This window comes from Lissotriton vulgaris, chromosome 12, assembly GCF_964263255.1.
Source record: "Lissotriton vulgaris chromosome 12, aLisVul1.2, whole genome shotgun sequence".
Classification (NCBI taxonomy): Eukaryota; Metazoa; Chordata; class Amphibia; order Caudata; family Salamandridae; genus Lissotriton; species Lissotriton vulgaris.
Window position 1 is genome coordinate 540,247,855 of NC_141700.1, and position 18,284 is coordinate 540,266,138.

The following is an 18,284-nucleotide window of genomic DNA, read 5'->3' on the forward strand; positions in this document are numbered from 1 at the left end:
TGTGTGCAACGTTGGGCAGCATGGGTTGCTGTTTCCGTGTGAGTCAAGGCCATCCCATGCGGGGATACCTCAGGCAGGGGCTTCGGTGTGTGGGGTGTGGATAAGTCGGATAGTTCTTTTGCGCAATGCGTGGTGTGGGAGTCGTCTGCATCCGCCATGGCATCTCTCTCAGGGTGTTCCAGGCACATTTGGGACCAAGGTCAGAGGTGCAGGTGTCCTCCCGCCTTCTGCATTCGGACAATGGAGCTTTCATCCCAGAGGTTTGTCTGACTACTACTTGCGGTTTCGGAATGTAATGTGGCTTTGTTGCTGGGATTGGAACTCGGCATTGGGCTCATGGTGTACAGCTGGGCATACACACACACGTTGGCATGGGGTGCCAGGTGCCCTGAAAGGCCTTTCCCTTCTTGTGAAGTCTCACTCCGTCTCTCTCCCTAGCTCTCTCCCTTTCCTTCCTTTGTTGGGCACATGGCACTCCTTCTTCTGTTGTATTCCGTCTTCCAGGCTGTGTCCTATGGATTGTCCAGTGTGGACCCGCTAGGATCATCCGAATGGTTGGTTATTTTTGTTTGCATGGTGTTTTGTGTTGGTGATTGCATTGCTGTATGACTGGTTCTCCATTTTCTGGCCATGCATGTATGTTGATTTTCCTGCTTGTGCGACCTGAGGCAACATATATGTTTTGTGATTCGTGGTGTTGGTGTCCAGTTTCTTGGTCCGGGTTTGGGGGTGGGCCAGGGAGGGGGATGTTGCAGGCCTGGGTGTGGTGTTGGTGGGTGTTGTGGCCCTCTTGGGTGTCCATGCTGCATGTTCAGTTGCTCCATGGCATCTGTTTGTCTTCAGGTGTGGTTGTGGTCTGTGCTCCTTTTGTGGAGTAGACTGTGGTTCGACTTTGCACCAGGTCAGAGCAGGTGTAAATTTACTTATTGCATGTTTTGTGTTCTTATCGCCAATCTGGCTGGTCGTTGTGAATGTTGAGTTGTGGTGTTGTCGCAGGTTTTGTCACAGGAACACCTACTCTGCATCTCATTAGCAATAGTTGCAGTAGTCCTCTGTGGCGATGTTTTTTGCGGCTGCTATCATGGGAAAAGTGGTGCTGTAGGCTGTTAGCAGCTACTTGTGAATGGTGGGGTAAATTTATCACGGCTTTGGCTGCTATAAAGTGCGGTTAATTCAGCAATAGCTCCTAAAAAATCTGGCAGAGAGCACCAGACTGGACTAGTTGAAAAATGGCCAAGACTTTACACCATGACCACATACCCGTACCAAAACGTTTTTATTAAGTTCTCTTGTTTTAAAAAATAATATATCTTTCTTTACAATCTTTTATCTGAATGCATGAACTATCAATGTACTTTTGTAATGGTTTTAATTAACCTAAAAACAATAAAAATACTTACTAATAGCTCCTTGTGAATATGCCCCTGAGTTTCTTTTGCAAGAAGAACTGATCATGATTGTGGTTGTCACAAATCTTCATATGAAGGAGTTTTTTAAGCTTTGTATCTGTCCCACTGTGACTGTAAACATTTTCTCCTAAAGTGGTCCTAGCCATACATTTTAATTTATCTCCACCCTTTAGGCTGCCTGCTTTCACCAACCACTCCCACATTAATTTTCATCTGCGTGTGTTGTATAATCCATTCTAGTGTGGTTTTGAAATTTACTGGAAGGGTGTGTCAACTGCTTATCCAGTAACTGTTTAAAGTTCAATACAATGATATATTCACCTTTTACACTTCTGGGAAAAGCTTTACACTCAGAGGCACTGCTAATAGAGAAAAGGTTCTTAGAGTCTTGCCAATTATTGCTCTTGAGTGAAGGCTTTTTTTCATTCCTTCTTAACTTGCTTAACTTCTTAACTTAACAGAAGCACCTTACTCTGCAAATTCCTCTGTAGACCTCCAATTAAAACACATACTGGTACCTAGGTTTCCCAAAAATGGTTTACTGCCATTGCCTTTAATGCATTATCCTCCGTGGACAGTCAGCAAGATAAGTGGTAATGTAACACAATCATTTTTAACTCCATGCATAATATCTAAATATAAATGAAGGCAAGGGCATGGAAATGCCTTTTTCAGAATTTTGTGCAAGGCATTGATTCTTACCCCAAAAATAAGGATTTTTTCTGTCGTATGTTATTCCCTATTCCGCTCACATTGTTCTCCACTTGCGCTTTCTTTTTGTTTTCTGACATGCGCCGTCTGATCTTTCTGACTCATGTTACATACATGTCAACATTCTGCACCTAAAAAGAGGTGATTTTTGTAAGTTTCGAAACCACTAATTAGCATAATGATTACAGCACCGAAATGACATCATATGAGATTTAATCTTGACATCACAATACACTATATTACATAACGTTCAATGGACCAAGATCCGAATTAAGCTTAGCGCTCCAAGGTGTGAGTCAGGTTTAGTGAGTGAGGCAGCGTTAAAAAATGTGCTATGTGCTATGAGTGAACAAAGAAAATGAGGCTTCATCCCACAGTGTGAGACTCACATTCAATCAGTGAGACTTCCCACTGCAGAAGTATAGAGGAGCAAGGGACACTGTACTCCGAAGTGTAAGCCTCACAATGCGTTAGATTCTAACAAGCAATGTGTTGGACTTGGTCCTCTCTGCAGGGTCACGCCAAGCTTTTTGCCTTCACCCCTACTTTTTTCTACATTTTGTTTTTGTTGCCATTAGGAGTCTGGGAACGTTACCACTACTAACCAGTGCTGAAGTGCTTCTGCTCTCCCCCAAAACACAGTAGAATTGGCTTACACCTGATTGGCACATGTAATTTACTTTGCGTCCCTAGTATATGGTGCTACATATACCCAGGGCCTATAAATTAAATGCTACTAGAGGGTCTGCAGCACTCATTGTGCCACCCACTTAAGTAGTTTTGAAACATGGCTCAGGGCTGCCACTGGAGCCTGTATTGCAGTTTTAAAACTGCCATCCCTACCTGGCAAACTAGACCTTTTGTCAGGCCTAACACTTCCTTTTTTAAACATATAAGGCACCCCTAAAGTATGCATTAAACAGCACAACGGGCAGGGTGAATTGTATTTAAAAAGTAGGAAATTCACTTTTACACCCTAAGTGTTCTGGTAGTGAAAAACTCCTATTCAATAACATTGGGTTACCTTATTACATTTAATAAGTGCTAACTTTTGATTGGAAACAGATTGAAATGTTGTTTGGACTCAAATAATTGTAATTTATAATTTTCATTATTGGTAAAGTTGGATTTTATGTCACAATTCTGAAAATACCACTTTTAAAATGTTGGCATTTTCTTGTCCAAACCATTTGGTGCCTGCTGCAGATGTCCTCGGTCACATGAATGTGAATAGCTTGGCATTTGTCGTTTGCGTATTGCTCCCAAACAGTGACGCAAATGGGAGCTATGGTTTGGCAAGATGGGCAATCCTGGCAAAATGGTTGGGGTGGAGCTGTTCCCTGATTCACATACATTTCACAGGGCTAGATCCCACACCAGTCTTTTGTTGCCCCAGACTACTTGGGACCTTGGCAAAGGATGGGAAGAACTTTCCAGAACCAGATGTGGGGCTAGCAAGGATGTCACACCCCACTTCAAAGGCTGGCACCAAGTATAAATATTGAACCTCCTTAACCACTTCTTCAGTACACTCTTGGACCTGTGGATTATGAAAGAAAGACTGCCTTGTTCCCCAGAGGACTGCCTTGCTGCTTGAGGACTGCCTTGTTCCTCAGATGACATCCCAGCTGCTTGAGGCCTGTCATGTTCTCCAGACGACTGCGCTGCTGCTTGAGGCCTGCCCTGCTCTCTGTGATAGAAGACTAGATCTCCTACCTTTATCACAGGCTAACTTGAATGACTCCAAGGGTCAGTTGGCTAACTTCCTGTTCTGAGTTACAGTGACACAACAAGTTTCAGAGGCCTCCCTGCAACTGCACATCTGAACTTCTGCAACTGAACGTGCCTGGAACTGCAACTGGACCTGCCTGAGCCCTACTGGTCTAGGCTAGAGTGAGCCACTGATCCTCAAGTGTTGCCTTTCGGGGTCCTGGACTCTTGACTGGCATCAGAGTGCACTCCTCTAAAAAAAAGGTGAAATCCTGAAGTATTGGGCTCTTTGTGACCATGAATGGGCCTGTTTGTGTTGAGACTCTGCTGCCCGCGATGACCGCCCCTGCCAACATTCAGTGACCCTTACTCTTCTCGCTACAGCGACCACCAGCGACAACTGGCAACACCAGATTTGGACTTCACACTACAGCAACGACAGCCCGGGGTGACCTTCAACACGAAGCTCCAGCAACAATTGTCTGCGACACCCAACTGGATCTTTGGGCTACAACAAAGAGCGTCTACAATGGCAGGCCTGCACTTGATGACAATCCATGATGTTCTACCTGCTCCTTGGGGCCTCCTCCATCACTAACGGGACCCTAAGTGCCAGACTCTAAAAAGGTAACTTTTAGAGCAGGACTAACCTTGTACCTGTATCCGGTTATCGCTCCATCATGGTCGGTCTGAATTTGTGACTTCACCTTGCCTAGTATGCGCAGATGACTGTGAGGGTTGTTTGATGGAGTCACGCATGCTTTTACCAAGCATGCCGGTTCCACGCAGGCTGAATAACGAATTTCTTAACCATGAATATGCCTTTATCACGCATGCCTTTACAGCGAATCATGCGTTGTTAAGGCATATTTGGTAAACACATATACGAGGTTAAGACTTCACAGATAAGTCTTTACCCCTAACCCATGCACCCGGTCTGAGTTCTTAATCTACCCCACTCGCCCCAGACCTAGGAACATTTCCACCCGCCCTCCCCATATCCCTAAAAACTACCCCCTAAGCCCTAAAAACTCGCCTGCCCCTCTAAGTCCTAAAAAGTATTACGATCCGTGCCCCCTGTCCTGAGCCCTAAAACGGCCCCAAGCATTAAAAACTACCACAAATCCCCCTGCCCTGAAAACGACCCCAAACCCCTCAACCCAGAAAACAACCCCTGACCCACCCCAACCCAGAAACCTACCTCAACCCACCCTCAGCCCAGATTACCCCCGACCCACCCCAAGCCCAGAAAACTACCTGACCCACCCCCACCCCACAAAACATTCCTGATCCACCTCCTACACACAAAACAACCCTGACTCCCTTGCCAAGCCATGCAATAACACAAAGGGAGCCAAGAGCGAACAAAAAGATACAAAAGGGATCGCCCTCCACTCTGATCAGCCAATTCACAAAAAAGATCCCTGTACCATGGTCAGGTAGTGTAGTCTATCTACTCAACAAGAGTGTACACTTGTTCTGGACCTATTATTACAATGTGCCAGAAACAACCCCCTTTCTCTTCACAGTGAGGTGTGTTTTCTCTAATGTAATTTGTAATTTGTAATTTGTAACTGTGTTTTGTATCGCGCCAACTCACCTACAGGTCTCAAAGCGCTACTGAACAAGTACAGCAACAAAGAAGGAAAAGAATATAAAGGTGTCTGATCTGGTAGCCGACTATTGAGATGGGAATGCGTCTTTGAAGAGTAAGGTTTTCAGGGACTTCCTAAAAAGGAGGAGATTAGGTTCTCTGCGAAGCGCCTCCGGTAGCTTATTCCAGATGGTCGGAGCCTGAACTGAAAAAGATCTGCCTCCTTTTGTTGTTAGCTTGAAACGTGGACAGTATAGCAGAAAAGATCCGGATGATCGCAAGGCGCGCTTAGGTTCGTATATCTCAAGCCTTTCTTTTATGTAGGCTGGCTCCTGTCCGTGGATTGCTTTGTGGCAGATACACATGCTCTTAAATTCTACTCTCTGCGTCATGGGCAACCAATGTAGCCTGTAGAGCAGGGGGGAGGCATGAGTCCTCCTCGGCAGTCCAAAGATCAAACGTGCTGCGTCGTTCAGGATAACCTGAAGACGGTTGATGGAGTTTTTTGGAAGGCCGAGGTACAGCGCGTTGCCGTAGTCTATTCGAGACACTATAGTGGCGGAGACAATAGTTCGCAGCATGTTTCTCGAGAGCAGGGGGGCGAGTTTGCGTAGTTGCCTGATCAGGTTGGTACAGGAACCAACTACAGCGGATACTTGGTTGACCATCGAGAGTTCCTGGTCAATTTTCATCCCAAGACTCTTGACACTACGGCACGGTTTTGGGGTGGGTCCTAGTTCTTGTGGCCAAAATAAATAATTCCAGGGGGAAGTAGAGGTTGAGACTACGAGCACTTCCGTTTTATCTGGATTGATTTTCAGCAAATTGGACGACATCCAATTCACAGTAAATCGTAGTATGTCTTGGGCCAAAGACTGAGCCGATGGTGTATTATCGATACTCAGCAACAGCTGCGTATCGTCGGCATAGTTAAAGACTTTACAATTCATGTTTGCCAGGGACTCTATCAATGGTTGTAAGTACAGGTTGAATAAGAGCGGAGAGAGTGCTGATCCCTGCGGGACTCCACAGGCTAAAATGCCCACGTCTGAGACCTGGTCTGCCAACTGAATCTTCTGCGTCCTTCCTGTCAGGAAAGCTGTTAACCATTTGAGGGCTTGCTCTCCTATCCCAAACCTAGCCAGTCTGTCCAGGAGCAGTGCATGGCTGACGGTATCAAACGCCGCTGAAAGATCTAATAAAATCAGGGCGCTTGGCTTTTTACCGTCAGCCATGCATCTTAGCTCATCTAGTACTGACAGCATTACTAGTTCCGTGCTATGGTGGGCACGGAAACCAGCTTGCCGCTCCTGGAGGAGGTGGTGAGATTCCAGGAGGGATGACAAAGATTTTAATACATGCTGTTCTAGTACCTTTGACAGAAATGGCAGCTGGGAGATTGGCCTGTAGTTCTTCAGGCTAGTTGGATCTGCTCCAGGCTTTTTTATCAGGGGTCTGACGCGTGCCTCTTTGAAGGTAGATGGTAGTGTTCCCGTGGCTAATGAAGTGTTTAGAAGATCTAAGATTTGGTCTTCTAGAATCGGCATTGCTAGCCGAAGGATGTCGGGCGGGCAGGGATCAGCGGGGGAGCCTGATTTAGTGGATGATACAAGTTGTCTCAGAATGGTGGAGTCAATTTCAGGAAAGCTGGTGAAAACAGGGATTGAAGAACATGGAGGAGGCGGTTGATCGATATAAGAGACTGGGTTGTCCTTCTTGATATCGGACAAGATGGTCGCTACTTTTTCGAGGAAGTAACCTTGAAAGGTATCGCAGTCGATCTGGATATCTGCCTTTTCCTCCTTCTTACTCAGCTCTTTCAGGATTTGAAAGGTCTCTCTCTGGATGTTTTTATAGCGCTTGTCTATGGCCTCCCCAACCCAGCCCGACCCAAGATGGCCGCCAAAAACCGTCGCCCAGCCCTCGGCGTCAACACTCAGCCGAGGGTGGGACCGCAGCTACAGGGAGGGGGTGAAAGATGATTTTTAAAGCGCTGCTAAGCGCTGGGGGGTCTCTACACACTGCTTTAGCCTGGATAATAAAATTAGGAAGCACAAGTGTCCAGCGAGTAAAATCACGGAAATACAATTAAAATTTCAGAAAAGGCAAGAGACCTCCCGGCTTCCGCCTCAGGAGGGGAAAGGTGTGTGCAAATGTCAGAATTACCGCTTTCCTGGTAACTGGCGCCTTTTATAGCGCTTGTCTATGGCCTCCCCAACCCAGCCCGACCCAAGATGTCCGCCAAAAACCGGCGCCCAGCCCTCGGCGTCAACACTCAGCCGAGGGTGGGACCGGAGCTACAGGGAGAGGGTGAAAGATGATTTTTAAAGCGCTACTAAGCGCTGGGGGGTCTCTACACACTGCTTTAGCCTGGATAATAAAATTAGGAAGCACAAGTGTCCAGCGAGTAAAATCACGGAAATACAATTAAAATTTCAGAAAAGGCAAGAGACCTCCCGGCTGACGTCCATGAACAAACCATTGTTTGTATCTAAAAAACTTAAAATTACAGGGTGGCAATCAACTCAAAATGTCCAATGATGCCTGCCCTCAATCAGACAGTACATCTACCCACACTCAAACAGGTGAAAAAAAGAAAAAATGTGTGGTGGAGAGGAAGGCACCTCATGGGCGAACAACCCTCGGGGAATTTGGCCGATGTTTTTACCAATTCTATGCCCCTTTCTCATCATCGGTTGCCGTTCCAATCCAAAAAGAAATGAGTGTACAAAACACAGAAAATGTACAACACAAAGCAAGACTGCGTGTAAAGAGGTGCTAGACAGAAAGCTTATAGCAATAGCCAACTGGTGTGACCAACATAGACGAGTGACATAAAATCATCAGACACACTCACTATATATCTTTATTATTCGTATTAGTGTGTGCTGGTGAATTAAAACGGCTGGTAGCTTAATAATGCATACCAATACCTGATACCGACATGTTTCACTGCCCCAATGCTTTTGGCAGATTCATCAGGGTAATAACACTCGGTCACTGCACCGATTGTGGACACCTCTTTTTGGACACTGTTGAGTTGAAAAAACACACACCCGTACAAGACCATTAAAAACCCTTTTCTGAAACCAATCTGGATATCTTATTCTCTAGAAAAATAAGGTCGAGCCAACAAAAGTACTCTGACCCAACCCCACTTTAAATATCCCCGACCCACCCTGAGCCCCACTTAAAACAACCCCGACTCAACCTCAGCCCACGAAACAACCCCCGATCCCCCGCCCCACTTAAAATGACCCAGACTCACCCCCAGCCCACAAAAGAACCCCCTACCCCCAGCCCATCAAAGTACCCCAACCCACCCCCAACCCCACCTATCTCACCGCGATCTCTTCCTGCTTCCGTCCGTCTGCAAGCCCTACCGCGCATATGCCTTAACCACGCACATGCGTTGTTAAGGCAAATGCGTGGTTAAGGCATGCTTAGTTTTGCACTTTTAAGCACTATACACATGTACAACTTTTAAAACAGCATATCCTCGATTCTACTGATTAGATTTTTGTCATTCTGGCATTACTTTATTTATTGAAATGGACTCTTTTGTTCTAAATTGGTTGTGATTTTTCTTGTGTTGTGTTTTTACTTATTACTATTTATGTGCTGAATAAATACTTAACACATTGCTTCTACGGTAAGCCTGACTGTCTTTGTGTCACAGTACCAGAGGGAAGAGCACAGATTAATATGGTGACTTTTTTTGGTTCACCCTGACAAGGATTGTGGTTGTTGCTTGAGTAGGGTTTGCACCCCCTAAATCAATAATCCAATTTCTCACACAATGAGATTGGGTTTCAATGTATAAATTCTCAGGCACGCTAAGTGAGACATTGATCAAAGATGCCTGGCTCTTACTCTAAGACAGTGGCACAGCCCTTAATGTGTGAGATGTGGTCTAGCTGCTACATGGGAACCAGGTTTAAATCATGTCCGCACCTCACCATACGGTGATTCTGGGCAAATCACTTAACCTCAACATGTTTTACAAAAAACTGAGCAGCGTCTGGTTCTCATGAAACATGCTCTTATGCTCTAGGACCAAGTTTGTGCTGCATAAAACTGCAAAAAATGTAAATCATTGGGAATACTGTGCTCTATGGTGGGCACTACCATACCTACTGCATGAGGTTATCTGTGTTTCTAGCAGAGGTGGGTGTCTGGTTGCCCACAGACGTATACTTAGTGGAGTGTCACTGCCATCACTAGCTGTGGCCGAATTCCAAGGATTCGTTTGTGAATGGCCTCGGGCTCCTAGGTCTAAGACTGTGGTAGTACGAGATACCCCGCCACTGGCAGAAGAGATGATAATGGTGGGGGCCTGGATAGATTGCTTGAATGGATGATGAAAGAAGTGCCACATGCCTCCCCAGTTGTCTCAGTGATATCTTATTGGCACTGAGCGATTTTCATATTTCCCTTTCAGCAGTTTCAATCGTCCTATTCTACAAATGCTGGATTGCCATCTGAGAATGAATCTGGAATCACAAGAAGCCCAGAACGCTTTTTGGGAGAGATTCGACTTTGGGTGTTTTTTGAAATTCCCAAACACTGTGGGGCATCTATCATTAATGCTGTCCAAGTTAACATACAGGGGCCCATTACGATGTCAGACGGATCCGCCCGAATTTAATGTCCGCCGCCACCCATTTCCCCCCTGCCATATTACTATGGTGGGGGACCGCGGTGGACGTAAACACCTTCCGCCGCTTTTCCGCCCCGGTCGCCTTGCAGCGGGGGCAAAAAATGTTTAATATGGTGGCGGTGTCTATGAGACACCGCCAGCCATATTATGATGGGCTTCCTGACATGCTTTTCCGTGGCGGCATTGCCGCCATGGAAAAGCATGCGGAGACTCCCTGCGGGGGCCCATTGCAGGCCCCCTGGGAGTCCGGGGGGTGCACATGGGGGGTACCTATGGTACCCCCCCGCATTTCAAAGTGCAACATGGCAGGCACCGTGCCGTGCCTGTCATGTTGTGCTTTATCATTTTTACCATTGCGGCGGGCGGCGCTTTCTGACCGCCCACCGCAATGGTAAAAATACAGGATGCGCCCAGACCCTTTTTGGGAGAGATTCGACTTTGGGTGTTTTTTGAAATTCCCAAACACTGTAGGGCATCTATGATTAATGCTGTCCAAGTTAACATATAGGGGCCCATTACGATGTCGGGCGGATCTGCCCGAATTTAATGTTCGCCCGCCACCCATTACCCCCCCTGCCATATTACTATGGCGGGGGGACCGCGGCGGACGTAAACACCATCCGCCGCTTTTCGTCCCCGGTCACCTTGCGGCTGGGCGGAAAATGTTTAATATGATGGCGGTGTCTATGAGACACCGCCAGCCATATTATGATGGGCATCCTGACATGCTTTTCCATGGCGGCAATGCCGCCACGGAAAGGCATGCGGAGACTCCCTGCGGGGGCCCGTTGCAGACCCCCTGGGAGTCCAGGGGGTGCACATGGGGGGTACCTATGGTACCCCCCCCCGCATTTCAAAGTGCAACATGGTAGGCACTGTGCAGTGCCTGTCATGTTGTGCTTTATAATTTTTACCATTGCGGCAAGAGGCGCTTTTTGCACCGCCTGCCGCAATGGTAAAAATACAGGATGCGCCCGCCAGTGTGGCGGGCGCATCCTAATGCCCAAGGCGGGACCGCCGCTCCTATGGCGGGCGGTCCCATTTTGCACGAGGATGGCGGGCGGGCAAAGTCCGCCCGCCATCCTAATGGGGGCCATAGTATCAGAATTGGTTCATGAAGAACTACTAATCCAGGTAGATTATGATTCACCATCATGGCAAATATGGTAAGGGATCATAATCTAGAAACCATTCTAAAAATGTGAGTTAGGATGCCTATCAATTCCAGAGACAAATCCTGGACATTTGTTCATGCTTTAAGATTCTGTAAGTGACAGGATGTGATACTTAAATGAGAGTTTATGTAAAATCCCCAGTATTCATTTCTAAGGGGGCTTTACTTTTCCTTCTGTTTATTTTATTATTCAGGGATCCTTTCCCTGAATAATAGGTTTCTTCTTGTATGTGCTGTTTTGAATATAAAGTGATAAGGCTTTAAACTGCGACGATTTTCCTATTTTTATACTAGTCTGGACTTTAAATTACTGAGCATGCGGGTATCCTCTTACCTTGAGTCTTAGTGTCCCCGCTAAACTGACATTGCATAAGAGAAATGCATGTTCCCTAATTAGGAATGTACAAGGAGTACCACTTGGACTCATTTGAAGACACATTAGGTCATTATGTTGATTTACATTCATTTACTTCCTTTCCCCTGTTCAGGTAATGTTAACAGAGAAGGAATATATGGTTCTGAATAATGTCTTTATACCTCATTTGAGGGTGTCTGACGGGCAGAAACATGTTGGTCTCTCTGTTCGGGTCAAATTAACCCGGCTTCCCACTTTTTATTAATAAACCTTTGAGGATATGAGTATCATTCCAGATCTCCACCAATAGGTAGTAAAAGTTACAAACATTTTCACCTGCCTGTCTCTCCCTTTAACTATCTACCTAATATGCTCACGGTATACAGACAAAATATCGCACTGCTGATGCACTTAAGAGTGCGCGTTCAGTAGTGTGTGAACTCGAGTTTCCCTACTTTATTTTTCCTTGCAATATTATATAGGGCGAACTCGAGAACATGGCATGAGCACAATTTACATTACAGAAGAACACATTCATTAGTGGTAGGCACGGGTAGTCAAAGCCATTTGCCTGGAATCACAGGATGTTGAGCTGATGCAAAGGTTCAAGCGTAGCTCCCCAGCTCTAAAGTTCGCAATTCTAGAACTTGTGGCGGGAGGTGTGTCTTAAAGTGTATGTCGGTGCTGGCCATCAATGAGAGAGACCTGTGCATTTTTCAAATGGGTGATGAAAAAATATGAGTATGTTGCTTGAGATGTGGGCTGCCGTGCCACCAATGTACTTAACGGGGGAGGGTAAACACCCAATATTCCGCAACTTTCTTTCCGCATACCATCACTCCGCATACTTTCATTACGAAAGTACCATGACTCCGCAATGCCATTACATTTTATATGCTTTTACCACACATACATTTACAACGAAATTCGTTGTAAATGCGTGAATGGTAAAAGCATGTTTTTTAAAAATATTTGGATAAGTTAAGTATGGGTATAGGGGTATATGTTTTGGGGTACTGAGGTATATGTTTTGGGGTGTTTGGGTATTTTAAGGGTTCAGATATAGTTTTGGGTTATGGGGTACAGGAGTAGTTTTAGGGTTTAGGGATAGGTATGGGTTTTGGGGTACAGGGGTATTTTTAGGGTTCAGGGCTAGGTTTGTGTTTTGGGGTATAGGGGTATTTTTAGGGTTCAGGGGTAGGTTTGGGTTTTGGGGTACAGGGGTATTTTAAAGGTTCAGGGCTAGGTTTGGGTTTTGGGGTACAGGGGTATTTTTAGGGTTCAGGGCTAGGTTTGGGGGTACAGGTGTATTTTAGGATTCAGGGGTAGGTTTGGGTTTTGGGGTACAGGGTTATTTTAGGGTTCAGGGCTAGGTTTGGGTTTTGGGGAACAGGGGTATTTTTAGGGTTCAGGGGTAGGTTTGGGTTTTGGGGTACAGGGGTATTTTAAGGGTTCAGGGCTAGGTTTGGGTTTTGGGGTACAGGGGTGTTTTAGGGTTCAGGGGTAGGTGTGGGTTTTGGGGTACAGTGGTATTTTTAGGGTTCCGGGCTAGGTTGGGTTTTGGGGTACAGGGATATTTTTACAGTTCAGGGGTAGGTTTGGGTTTTGAGGTACAGGGGTATTTTTAGGGTTTAGGAATAGGTTTGGGTTTTGGGGTACAGGGTATATTTTTAGGGTTAAGATGGGTTAGTGTTTAAGTGTGTTGGGGTATTTTAAGGAGTAAGGGTGGGTTATGATTATGGGGTGCAGGGGTATTTAAAGGGAGCGGGTGGGATTAGCACACGCTATGAGACATGGCATTAAGGGCGGAAAGTACCACACGCCCCCAGCGTTTTTTCACGCCCCCCAGCACACGCCCACAGCACAACGCAGACACGCCCACAAGGGGCTACTTTGCTAGCAAGGTTCTTTTACCTTTTAAATGTATATGGTGGGCGTCTGCATAGCCGATGTCCTTCTGCTGCAACTGCCCTTTCCAACACTGTATTGGTTGTTGTGATTGGTGCTGTGGTTCCTGAGATTACCCGCTTCAAAGGTTTGGGCTCTCTCTTTATTATATTAGTATGGATGTGTTAAAAAATTAAATTGTATGTTTATTTTTTTAACTTAAATTAATTATTTAATACTTTGAAAGTTATTTAAGTATTTTTAAATATGTTTTAGTTAATTATAGTTATTATTTAATTAATTTTAAATTACTTTTAAGACATTTTAAAAAAATCGATATTTTGACTAACTATATATATTTTTTCAATATTTTTGATTCAATATTTTTGTACTTATCTGTTTGTAGATAAAACTTCGATATTTTTGCTTTCTATATTTTTACTTCGATATTTTTAGTATTCTATATTTTTGAATTCTATATTTTGTTAGTGATCCATGCCCACACCTGTTTTTCATACAAGTGTCCTCCTTGATTTGCTTTAAAAAAACACCTCAAGAGCTCCCCTCTACGAGGGTAGTACCTCACACTAGCTCTCTCTGTGATGGTGTGGGGAGGGGCTCAATGATGAAGCACACCGCAAAAGGCCTTTCATCCTTTAAAAAGCATTACTGCTGCTTTTCCAACTCTTCCTGTACAGTGTCCCTATCCTAGTTTTTCATTGCGTTCAGCAGGGAGTCATTTTGTTGTGCAATCCTTGTTTGGAAGACATGCTTCCTTTCTTTTTTTTCCTCTGTGTTTGCTCTTTTTGTGAATAACGATAAACTAATATGATCTGCAGTAATGGACCCTAGCTGCCCATTCCCATTTTTGAGACTGTGACATAAGTAGCTGCCTGCGGGGGTAGTTGTAAAACAGGAGTAACTGTGACAGCCCTTAACATACAAACGGCAGAGGATAACTTCTAGTGTAGTATTAGAATGCGAATTAAGATTTGCCTTAAATTCATGAATAAGTAAAGCCCCTCTAGTCATTGAGGTTGCCCCTTCATGACTATCCAGTGTCTTTGTGGTCATGCTAGAGTTCCATCTTGATCTAGTGGAATCAGTCTTCGTCTCAGCTGGTAGTATTTTTCATAAGGCAAGACTCAATTGATGATAGCCTTTCGTCTATGGAGTTTAACCTAGTTAACTAGCCACAATTCTGCAATTAGCCTATCTACCAGAGTGTTATTAAAGGTTACTGGATCAGCACGAGAGACAGGGAGGTATTTTGTGATGATTTGGCCTAATTGCTCTGCATGTCCACTAGTGGCAGCACATTAGGATCTGAATTGTCATATCAGTGGGCCTTTACCAAAAAAAACACCTTTCAGTTCTTACTCACTTGACTATAAGGGATATCCTTCCCTGGTCCTGAGCTTTTTCGGATGTTCAGGATGTTTGACATGGTAGTAATTTGTTCCTATTTTTGTGGTTTCAACCCACTTATAGATGCCAGGGTGTCCATCCCCTCCCTTTTTCTCCACCATCCTGAAATCCTTGCTGGTGTCTAGTTGGCTTCTGCTGCACCAGGGACAGATTATGGAAAAATACCCACAGTCTACCCGGGGTGTGAGACAGACTCTTGTGCCTGAACTACGGTGCAAGTGCTGCCCTATACCTACGTGGCCCAGCCCCAGCCCCTTCTGTTTTTGAACTCTTTTTCCCTGGTGTCTAGTTGGCATTCTAACTCACTCGAGTGGCATTTTGGGGTTAAACTGGCCCAATAGATCCCTTAGAGGTCAAAAAGACCGTTGGGCGTATTTTGGATTTGGGACTCAGTCTGATGCCTGAGTGGGTTGTACTCACCCCTACTTTTTAACATATTTTTTCTGGTGTCTAGTGGGTGTTCTATCCTGCTGTGGTCTGATATGGGAGTAAACTCCCCAGTCCTTCCCCAGGTGGGGCAGGAAGACTATTGCACATTTTGGGGAGGCGGCACTGCCCAATGTCTGCGTGGGTCGTCCTAACCTGTCCTCGCTATTTTTACTCTTTCTTCCTGGTGTCTAGTAAACTTACTGCCCACCCACCCCTGAGGCCAGTTGGCAGTAAACACCCCCGATACACCTCTATAAATGCAGAAACTGTTGTGCTTGTTCTAGGTCATGGGCATGGCCTTAAGCATGGGCTGGCCACCCTCACCCTTATTTTTTTACCTTTTTTCCCAGGTGTCTAGTCTGCTGTCTATCCCCTTGAGGGCAGAATGGACCAAAGTCCCCAATCCACCCCCAGGGGACGCAAAGAAACTGCTTTGCCTGTTGTGGGCGGGATCACCTCCTGATGTCTGTGTGGACCTCTCTGCCCCTTCCTGTTTTTTTTAAATACTTTTTTTCCCTGGTGTCTGGTGGGCCATCTGCCCACCCTCCCTGGAGGCAGATTGGGGGTATACTCCCCAATCCACACCTGAAAAGGCTGAAAGGAGGTTGTACCTGTTCTTGGATGGAGGCATGACACAATATCTGGTCAGGTACGGGAAACATTGGTTACATTGCGGTGTTCACACCGCAATACCTTAACAAAACGGGCATTACAAAGCAAGTCATTACAATGACTTGCGCTGGATGGCCCTCTAAGCGAAAGAATAGTATGATTTACTATTCCAACACCTTCACTTCTGTAATGTTAGCTGGAGTTGGAATAGTAGATCATACTATTCCTAAGTCCAGCGCCCTCCAGCGCAAGTCGTTGTAACAACTTGCGTTGTAATGCCTGCGTTGTAAAGGTATCGCGGTGTGAACACCACAATGTAACATCGTATATTCGCGAGGTACCCACCCCACTTTAGTTTTCTTTTTTTTGGTCTACTATTTCCCTGGTATAAGAGGACTTTCTACTCCTCAGGAGGGCCGATTGGGTGTAAGCCACCAAATCCTCCCCAATAGTTTCAAAAAGACTGTTGTGCTTAATCATGTGTGGTGACAGGCCAATTTCTTGATGGTCCTCTCACTCTTCTTCAATTTGAGCCAGGGAAACTTCCAAAACAAATATTGGGCTTTCTGCCCTCCTGGGGAGGAAAATTGGCAGTAAACAACCCTTTTGCCCAATGAGAGGACAGAAGTACTGATTTCTATAGGGGGCATCACTGATAGTTGGAGGACCCCCTCTCTGGTATCGCCCTCCGGTGGCGACCCCTGAACAGGGATTCACTAGGGAGGGATAGCACTGGAAAGGGAAGATTGTTTGCATTCCAACAATACCTCTCCCATCAAAATCGATGCAAGTGGGGACGAAATATGCCCCAGAGCACCAGTTCCAGTGAAAATATAATGAGACTATTGGCTCATTTTACTTTCAATTTCAGCATAATGACATCAGCACATGCTATGCACACTGATCGTAATTACAAAAAAGAAACAGCCTCAAGTGCTGGGGATGCTGTTCACCAGCAGCTCACCCAAAACGAAAAAAGGTAATCCCTCTGGTGGTGATCTGTGTGCTTTGATATGTCTAAAACAACACAAAAAGATGATAGACAGAATGCTGAACATTGTCAAACATTCACCCCCAGTTACAGATCTGGGTTAAATTGATTGTTTTTTTGCATACCATGTGTTAGAACTAGGGGTCTCTAGTTGGCAATGGTATACTCCATTGTCCAAATAGGGAACCTTGCTTCTAGTCAGGGAAAGGTGATTACACTGCTGGATAACCCCAGCTCATGCTCACCCCCTTTTTAGCCTGACACGAGCAGACAGGCTTATCTCAGAGGCAGTGTTTAAAGCATTTGTGAACACATATAGTAATACAGTGAAAACATGACAAATGGACACCACACAGGTTGTATACAAATAAGTATTCTTTATATAGACTTAACACAAGACCATAAACGACAAAAATCCGCAATACTGTACTCAAAATAGACTTAAAGATGGTAGAAGTAACTTAGTTCAAGCTGATGATAAATGCAACACATTTCTCAAAAAAGTACCTGGGTGCGTAACGCAAAACAAACAAAAGGTTCGCAGGGAGGGTGATGCGTCAGTTCCTTGCTTAGGAGGAGATGATGCGTCGCTCCTCAATGCTTGCGCAGTGTAGGGGATGCGTCTTGTTTCTTACCGGAGAGGAGGTGATGTGTTGATTCTCGTACTGCGTTTCAGTTATGATGCAGCAAGATGGCTCCTCGATGCGATGCGACAATCCGTTGCTATGCGATAAGATGGCGCCCTTGATGCGATGCGCTGATGTGAAGATGATGTGTGCATGCCCGACGGTCGTGCTGAGAACTCTGTAACTTTGGAGCCACGACAGGCCCTGCGACATGCTTCTCCGGTGATGCGACGGCGACCCTTGCGGTGGCGACATGCTTCTCCGGTGATGCAACGGCAAACAGATGCAACGAAGACACGCTTCTCTGGTGAAGCGGCAGCCTCTGCTGCGGCAACGCGCTTCTACGGTGATGCGTCGGCAACAGCTGTGACACGCTTCTTCTCGTTGAGTCGCGCTTCCAGCTCCCAGCGACACGCAGGCTTCTGCAGACAGAATCCCCAGCAAGGAAATTCAGGGGGGAGCTGTTGGTGAATTCTTGTAGCTCTGAGACTTAAGCAGAAGGCAAGCACAAGTTCAATCCCTTGGAGTAATTTTCTGCAAGATGATGAAAGTTCCTTAAAAGTTCCTTCTCCTTTCCTTGGCAATAAAGAAACAACTGCAGGCCAACCCAGCAAACAGCACACTGGCAGAGGGGCAATCCAAGCTCCTGTAGCTTCCTTGGTTCTTCTCCTTGGCAAAGGTTTGTCTTGTTTTCCCAG